The sequence below is a fragment of the Schistosoma haematobium genome, chromosome 4 (genome assembly GCF_000699445.3).
Source record: "Schistosoma haematobium chromosome 4, whole genome shotgun sequence".
In the NCBI taxonomy this organism is placed as follows: domain Eukaryota; kingdom Metazoa; phylum Platyhelminthes; class Trematoda; order Strigeidida; family Schistosomatidae; genus Schistosoma; species Schistosoma haematobium.
Window position 1 is genome coordinate 12,221,083 of NC_067199.1, and position 8,657 is coordinate 12,229,739.

The following is an 8,657-nucleotide window of genomic DNA, read 5'->3' on the forward strand; positions in this document are numbered from 1 at the left end:
AGTAGCAGGTTATAGAGGAAAGTTAGACAGATATACTTGAGATTGGTACAGCGGATTCAAATGCAAAATGAAATTGGATAGATGGCTACGTTTACGACAGACTTATGATAATTAAGGCAAAATTATAAAGCATATATTATGCATGGAGGTCTAAGTGGAGTGAATAGTGATGTCCAAAACAATGGGGGGAGATTTGTATCTCGACATTTCAGCTTGGAGAACAAAACTGAAGTGCTACAAACACTGATTAACAAACTTGACACCAACTACCACATAATATGGTTCAAGCTTGCAGTCAGTCACAAACAACATACAATCTGGGACAAAAGTGTATCATTTAAACAACAGCAACGTAAGGGAATAAGTTGATACAGTTTAATTTGGAGTAAAAATAACTGAAAAGTGATGTGATGATGAAATTAAGAAACAAGTCACATGAAACCAAACAGAAACCGAAGGTGCATGGGATGATAAGGAATGGATATATCTCTATCACCGAGTCGGATTTCGGATTATAAAGTGTGGTCTGTTACCTTAGGCTTCGACTAGCTCATAAGTTTCGACGTGACATAGTTGGCTTCAAAGTTCATGGTCTCATTTATTCGTCTAATATCTTAAGTTAATACTATGTCTAACCTAACTACTAACCTATCGGTGATTTTCTCATATATGAGCAACAACTTGAAGACATGTATGACCTACACCATAACCTACATTTCCACGAGTGACATCCTATGCCACGTTCTGAAATGCGACAAAACCCAGTATGGTCATATTTTCTCTTCAAATTCAACAAATTATGAGTTGTCAGTTTTCCTTACTAGAAACTTTTTGCAAGTAACAATAACAGATTAGTTTGTGTTAACCACAGCTGGTGACCAAATTCACTGAAAACTGTGAATATGATCGAATCTACTATTTTGTGTAGATTTTAACGATATATTGTTACTTAACAATATGATTAGTTAGATTAGGAAAATCTTCGCCATAAAAACCAATATCTAAAATGAATATGTACTTGGAAATGAAACAAAAGAAGAGAGATGAAAAAGGCAAATTCTTGCATGTTCACCTGATTTCCTCTGTTTTTACATACTACAGATATAGTGTCCTTGATCTTTATCCATGCTAATCATGTGTCGTTTGAAATCCAGGGAGTCAATTAAAACAGAATAAGCAGTAGAAAAAGCCTAGCTTACTCAGCAATATATCTTAAGAGAACTTTTAAGGGCCATATCGTTAACACTTAAGTATTAATTATTTCAAACGAACAAGTAAAAATGCTCAATATTGGTGACCATAAATGAAATCACACACAAATGAAAAGTGTTTTGAGACCAATACAAAAGTGATGGACGTTTATGCAATGCAGATAGGTGGACAAGGTAATACCAAAATTTTCAGACGCCTTGTAACGCGAGAGTTGAAAAGTTGCACAATACTCAATGTCCTTGTCACGACCTTGTATTGAGCGACTGAATTCGAAATAGCTTTTTCTCTCAATGTCGTTCTAGGTGTTTCTTTATGTCCAGAATAATAAGACATCACTAGTGTAAACGTGGTTTGTAGCAGTTTTGCAAGAGTACTAATCTATGAAACGACTTAGTCCTCACGTCATTCAAAAAGAGCAGTGATTTTGTACTTGTTGTGATCCTTGCTTTTGTGTACTTGTTGCATCAAAGCATTGTTGGTCTACTTTATATCAAAGTAATTTAGTTAAGGTTTGAAATCTTGCTAAAGTTTGTCTTGTGGTACCCTCTTACTAATTGACTGACACTTGTATTCATACTGTGATCATATCGTGTTTTAAACCTTAATCTGATTACAATGGTTGGTGGTACTTATAAATGTGGACAATCAAACTGTTTGTTCCCCGTGGAGGAAGGAATGCAGTGTGATGAGTGCAAAGAGTGATTCCATAAGATGTGTACTCGTTTAAGTCCCACCGCATACAAAAGATGCTCGAAGCCTAACTTGCACTGGCTTTTCAGGTTTTGCTGTACAAATAAGACGTTACTAATATAGGAGGCCAGAAGCCTATTGGCTTTGGCCTGTAAGAAGAACGGTGGCGGTTGCGCTGATAACACGAGCACTGGCAGAGAAGAATGTGTCAGTGTTGTCACGAGACACCTCAAACACCCGGCTGCTATTGACGGAAAAGTGAAATTTCTGTTAACATTAATGAGTAGGGAAGTTCCACCTGACAATGACATTGGTAATCATGCACCTTTAGTGGGAATTGAAGACCCAAATAAAAACGTCACCGTTCCAAGTAGTTCCGGTGTCCTGAGTGACGAAAAATGAACTACAGTACGGAGAAAAATAAACGAGAAGAAAAGGCTGTAGACACTACGCAGCTGGTTAGCAAGTCATTGGTGGACTCCCATTGTTAATCACAAAATGCGCTATCAAAGCCTGATAGTAAGGGAGAATTTCAACTAGGCGTCATTGAGAAGGAGAACCTAATCTCATTGAATACTATTGTGAGTAAATTGCTGGAGTCAAGCGATCCTGATCCCAAAATCAGACACGCGCATGATTTAAAGAAGCTGGGAGAATATACAATTAGTATCTTACCAGATAACTCTAAAGCAGTTCAGGTCAAAAAATTGGTAAAAATAGGTAAGAGGACCGAGAACAACGTTGAACCCCGACCATGTGGACTTTTTAAGGTAATCCTGGGATCGGAGAATCAACGTGATCTCCTGTTAAGTAACGCTCGCAGTCACGACAATTCCGACATCCGAGTTAGACCTGATGTGTCTCTTGAAGATAAAATGAAAAGGAAGAAGTAGCTAGCTGAACTAGAAACCTGTTAACAAAACGGTAAGGGAAATCTCTTGTCAGTGGGTTTTCAGATAGTCAGGTCTTGGAAGCGAATGCTACCAAGGCATGTGTGGATAGACCAAGGTTTTTCTCTGGTGGAATTGGTAATCACTCATGAGACTGAGGATATTGTTGACCTGAATATTCTTCCACCGTCAGTGAATAGCGATCACGCTGTTTTGTCATTCATGTTTAGAACTAGGGACATAATATACTATCGGGTTACACCCCGCCCAAGTGTGTAGAGAACTAAAATATGAGCCATTCAGGAATGCGCTGCTAAGACAGATTGGTTTGTAGATACTAGCTTATCAGTTGAAGAAGCATGGTCTGTATTTAAAGGTAAGTTTGGTTTAGTTACGTCCTCGACCATACCATACCTGGTACCGCGAAGATCGAATAACAGTCCACCATGGATAACTAAAACAGTCAGCAAACTTCTTAGAAAAAGGATGAAGCACTAGAAATTGTTCATCTCCACCTGCTTAGAACAATACAGATCCAGTTACTGTGAGATTAGGAATGCCTGTAAGGCGTTCATAAGTAAGACAAGACGATCATATGAAAAACGAATGGTTAGAGATTGTAGATATAGTCCGAAACGTTTATTCTCGTATATAAAAAAGCGAACTCAGAGAAGCTATGGAATTCCATCACTTTCGATACAAGGAAATCCGTTAATCTTGGCAAGAAATGATACCGGAAATGCTGAGTCTTTATCGGAATATTTCGGTAAATTGTTTTCTGTCGGTAATAAGGAACGACCAATGGTTAATTGTGATTTTGGCGGCTCATCGATGGACCATGTAGTCATTGAGAAAGGTACTGTTTTAAAGCTAATTCAGCATACTAAACCTGATAAGTCCAGTGGTCCTGATAATATTCATCCTAGGATTATGAAAGTCATATCAGATGCAGTCGCTGAACCTTTAGCGATACTATTTGACACGTCGCTGAAGTAGTCCAGACTGCAAAGAGGCTGGAAAGACGCTATGATAAGTTCAGTGTATACGGATGGGAATAGGTATTTAGTTAGTAACTATACATCCACTAGCTTGACTAGTGCGGTTGTAAAACTGATGGAAGAATTCATTTGGATATCTTTTATGAACCACGTTAAAGGGCATAATCTTTTCTCCAGGGAACAGCATGGTTTTCGGAGAGGCCTATCAGGCTTGACATATCTTCTCATTGCAAGAGAATATTGGGCTGCGGCAAAAGATCGGAATATTCTTGTAGATGCGATCATCACAGATCTAAGTAAGGCATTTGACAAGGTCTCTCATTCTGGTCTTAAATTCAAACTGGAACGTTTGGAATCCATTATACAGTCGTAGATTGGATAAGTAATTTTCAGCATGACAGGAGACAAAGGGTAAGGATTAATGGGGATCTTCCTCGTGGGTGCCTGTAAAAAGTGGAGTTCCCCAAGGTACAATCCTCGGTTCTCTTCCCTTTTTACTTTATGTGCACGAATCGCTGACTATAGCAACATCATCCGTTCTACTCTTCACTGGCAACATAAAAATTTGGAGACCCATACACATTACGTCGGATAGAATAGTATTACAGAATGATCTTAGCTCATTGGTGGCATGGTTGAACAGGTGGTCACTAGAAGTAAATCCTAATAAGAGTGCAGTGATGCAGTTAAATAACTCTGATGAATCGTATGACTATACATTACGTGGATTCTATCAAGATTTAGGAGTCATATTAAGCAGTGATCTCAAAACCACTGGTCACTGCAAGGCTAATTTTGCGAAAGGCTATAGGGTATTATGGTCTATTCGTAGGTTTTTCCAGTATTTAGATGACGAAACTTTCAAATTATTATACACGATTTACGTGCGACTACATTTGGAATATGGGCTTCAAGCAGATATGCTGGAAAGAGTCCAACGACGAGGCACTAAGATGGTAAAAGGTCTATCTGGCCTATCTTATGAAGACAGACTGAGACACCTCAACTTATCTCCGTTATCCTGCCGTAGAATACGGGGTGATCAAATATTGGCTTATCGTATACTGAACGACGACCTCAGTATTCACATGTCTAACATTTTACTGCCGTCTAGAACTGATCATCTGAGAGGACTTCCGAAGAAAGTTCAAAAACCGAGATCAAATAGTTTAAGTCCGGAGTTTCGTTTCTAGCACCGAGTAGTGAGTTACTAGAATTCTCTACCAGAAGACGTAATATCAGTACCTTCTGTTGATATATTCAAAACGAGATTGGACCTCTAATGTGTTACGAACTGCAGGGATTATTACTGAGGACTGAAATTAGCAACAGGGTTTCAAGGTGTCCGCGCACTTGTAGCGTATTACCGAGCTATCATTGGAATCGGTATTTATCCTATGTACAATGATTTTTGACTTTAAACGTCAACGTTTTAGTGTATGAATATGTTCATATTTTTATCTCAGTGCACAAATTCTCTTTCCGTAGTCGGATATATGTTTGATACTTCTACAGAAATGAAGAGACATTTCATGCGTGGAGCTTCGAAATGCTGTCGTTTGAGTCTCACATTATGAAATGACCCACACTCAATCAACTCAGATGTCGGGGATAATGAAGTGTGAAATATACTTGCGTTTTTGGCAGAAATGTTGTAGCGTATAAAATCTAATCTAGCTACATATCGGTGTCGTGTATGGCTTATAGAAACGTGATTCTTTGTCGAAACGTGATTGAGCACCTTTAATTCATGACGTTTTTAGTAAAACTAATAGGATCAGCTTGAATTTTAAAGTTGTATGAGCTATTTATTTGTGGGAAATTATTAACCACTACTACCAATTTTATCACTTTTTAAGGATCAACTAAAAACCGAACGAATAAAGACTTAGCAAAGTTCATGCAACATTTTGTGAGACTTTTATTTCAATTATTGCGTTTATCCAAAATCTTTGTGGAGAGTTATTGCAAAAAGTTTTTTGTGCTTTGTATCAGTCGTTTCTTTTCTGTCCCAGGTCTCCAGCGACGTCTAATGAGAGTAGCCTTAACCCTCCACTGCAGTATTTGTGTTCGGTTTTTTGGTTATCTGTGAGTTTGTGGATCTTGTAATCTGAGTGAGATCATTGTTCAAGGACGAAAGGATTGCAGGAACCAATAAACGTTACAATATTTGGTAGGTCGATTAGTTGTAATTTGTAAACTAATGGAAAAAAGATTCGAACACGTAAGAGTGAAGAATAGATGACTGCCATACGAAGGAGCAACTAAATAAATTGATAAACTAATAACTCAGACGATATGAATAGATATAGATGTAAGAAATATGGGTAGGAGGATGTGAAAACAAATAAGTTATGGATAGCATCAATCAAAGGCGTGTTGACAGACACATATAAGGCCAAACTAGTCTAAGTGGAAGATGTAGGCTGGTCGTCTGATTTAGTTTCTATCAGATGTTGGTTTCGCCAATGTGGAAGCAGGAGAAAGGAGTACGTGCGAATAGTACCAAAAACCGTGGAACAATAATGGAAGGTAATGGAAGCACACAATGACTATAATTAGCACAGTTAAACAAAAGCACATTAAAACAAGCACTGGTACAGTCGGTTATATAAGCGATCGTTGATCGTCGAGTTGCCAACGAAGGTCTTTTTCGGAGAACGGTACCAGGAGCGATGTGCTGTATTTGTTGCTTGAGTTGGCATGCCCACACCAGAGTGGTTTGTATCCAGAATCTGAAGATTGAGTTCGTAGGGGTGCGGACCAGAAGCGCTTCAGACGTAGGACGAAACCACGTTGAGCCGAGGAACCAGAAGCGACCATAACGACCAAGTTCGGGACCAAGCGAATGCCAAACATTCGAAACCAAAATATCGACTGAGTGCGTTGACAAGAGCGTGAGTGGCCAGTCCAGCTTTCTCCAAAGTTGACTGAAGTCGACGATACCAAACGGGCGATGGTCTGTGGCGCAGGCTCAGGATGCAAAAAAAAATCAAAAAAGAGAAGAGTGTAGCATGCGTGTAGTATAGGAATAATCCTACACCGTATCGGTTGTTGACTGTGCGACTACTCGCGGAAGCGTACAGGTAACCGTACTCGACGATCGGAACGTGAGACGGCAGCCTCGTTCGCGTCGCGTGAGCCTGCAATCTCATCCGAAGTCAAGGGCGGCACGGTCTGCTGATCTGGACGTGGGACTAAAGTCTCGTCCGTAGATGGTGCAGATGACGCGTGCTGTTGACTGAGACGTGGGAATGAGGTCTCAGGTGTATCTACCGTGTGACCTGAAGACGGTTTGAGGATCCTGCTAGTAGGTTTGAGAGGTCTAGCATTGAATCTCAGGTTATCAGATGGGGCACTGTCATCGACGTGTGCTGGCTTGAGACGATCAATGCTAACGATCTCGATCTTTTTTTCTGGTCTCCGGCGAGCCCTACTCATGTTTTCGAGGTCCGACTCCGAATTCACACACAATGTAACTTTTAGTATCCTTCTTCCTTTACGTCAGAACTTCTCAAATGACGCAGTATGGTGGCTTCGGGAAAATATGTCACACATACTGGCGTTATTCTTACTTTCCGCTTCAACTGGTAGCTGGTTTGGTTGCCACAGTTGAACATTGCTAGAGGTCTCTGACCAAAAGATCTGATGTATCATGTGTAGATGAATTTTCATCACTACCTGTATTTCATTGATAATTGTTTTCGTAGTTCTTCAAGTTTCGGTTTCGCACATTAGAACTGTCTTGACGTTCGTATTAAAAATCCTGACCTTACTGTTAACTGACAGTTATTTTGAAATCAGTGTATTCTCCAATTATTGGAATGCTGCGCTTGCTTTGTCTATCTGTGGACTTACGTACACATCGCATCATCCCTGTTCATTAATGATCCTCCCCTGGCAAGTGAAACTTTCCAGAACTTCCAGAGATTCTTTATTCAGTGTGATTGGGTTGGCGCTCATTGTTTTGTATTTCATGATCTTGCTTATCCCTTTTTGCACATTAGGGCTTACTGTTGCATACTACTGTTACATGGGTTGTCCTGAAATTTGTCTGTTGCTGTTCATGAGATACAAGAGCTAGGTTCCCTGCATAGTCTAAATCTTCCGGATGCACCCAAGCTGTCCATTGTATTAAGTGCTGTCACTGAGATATGGAGGTTTTTATGATCCAGTCAGTGACCGGTAGTAAATGAAAAAACGGATGAAAGAAACTACTTCTGGTAACAATCCTTATTTAGATTTACCCAGGGGCTGACCCCTGTACACAACTTCGCAATTTTGTCCATCGTAGGAGTTTCGCATGATGGTAACGATAATCTCAAATACTTCATAACGTCTGAGAGAATTCGTCAAATTTCGTCTGTCCATGCTGTTAACTGCTTTCTCGTAATCGAGAAAGTTGATATTGAGTAATAGTTGCCATTCATTTTATTGCTCAACATTGATCTGTAGTGTCACAATTCGGTTGGTAAATGATTCACTATGACAAACTGCAGCCTCTTAATACCTGATTTGGGCTTCCACCGACACTTCAGTCAGTTTTGGCAACATTATTTATAGCTTTGCCTAGTGTTGTTTGTAGTGCATTACTTTGGCAGTTAGAGTCTAACCAGAAGGCACTTTGTGAACTAGGGTAGAATGTAGAGTAGTGTGAAAGGATGGGGCTTGAAAAAAGACGAATTAAAGAAAAGGTGAGTAGAAAACTCAGAAAGCGCACGATACCTCCGTATCTGTGACAATCACTGTGACTTCCAATCAAATATAATTTGGTGAGTTATCTTACTTTCCAGCCTGCCGATGAATGAACCTCATTCTAAATATTTCGCAAGAAAGCATAGGGCATAGTCACAGCTTTCCCTATATC